Here is a 732-nt window from a genome sequence, read left to right as displayed (position 1 = left end):
GGGCTCCAAAAATACTTAAGAGCCCCAGGCCAAAGGCACTGATGCGGTTTCAAGTCTGTGGGCTCACCTTTGCCGAAGCTAGGATGAGTCCTGCCATCCCTGACCCCCCTGGCACAAAAGGCACGGGCAGGGGGCAAGGATCTTCCGACTCTCTTTCACCTAACGGCTGGGGAGAGTCCCTTTACCCTGGATTCAGCTGAAGCTTCCCCTGGGCACCAAGTCTTTGGCCAGGAGGCAGAGCCCAAAGGAATCTATGTGCCTCCAAAGCCTGTGGAAAAAGACAACATAAAAAAACATATAAAAATAAGTGCTAAAATAAATAAGCGCTTTAAAAGTGCATAAAATAAGTGCTATAGTGTCATAGGAGCAAAGCTTAAAAGCCATAAAGTGCATGTGCTTGACCCATAGTGAGTCGGGTAATCCCCGACGCAATGCCCCGGGCTTTCTGGCCCCTGGCCAGAGGATCAAGTGGTTCTCCGAAGATACTACACTTGATCTTAGCCAAAAGGCTGAGAAGAGATTGTGCTCCCGGAAACTTTGGCTGGGCACCCAGAGAGCAGGCAGAACACAGTGGTCAAGTTCATTAATTGCCAGTTTACCTGCCTCTATGTAATGGAGTGAAGGAAAAAACTGGATACACAGAGCAAACTCACACAGACACGGGGAGAACATACTTTATATTGCCGACAGACATTTGCAGCTTGAATTGACCTGCTCTGGTGAAAAACAGCC

At 48.8% G+C, this 732-nt stretch overlaps 1 pseudogene; it reads right to left on the bottom strand.

Annotated features, from left to right (window-relative positions):
- Positions 1-352: 352 nt before the first annotated feature.
- On the bottom strand, positions 353-521 carry LOC121396300 (annotated as a pseudogene).
- Positions 522-732: the final 211 nt, after the last annotated feature.

The sequence above is a fragment of the Xenopus laevis genome, chromosome 1L (genome assembly GCF_017654675.1).
Source record: "Xenopus laevis strain J_2021 chromosome 1L, Xenopus_laevis_v10.1, whole genome shotgun sequence".
NCBI lineage: Eukaryota > Metazoa > Chordata > Amphibia > Anura > Pipidae > Xenopus > Xenopus laevis.
Note: the sequence above shows the minus strand (reverse complement) of the source record. Positions and strands in the feature narration are given on the sequence as shown.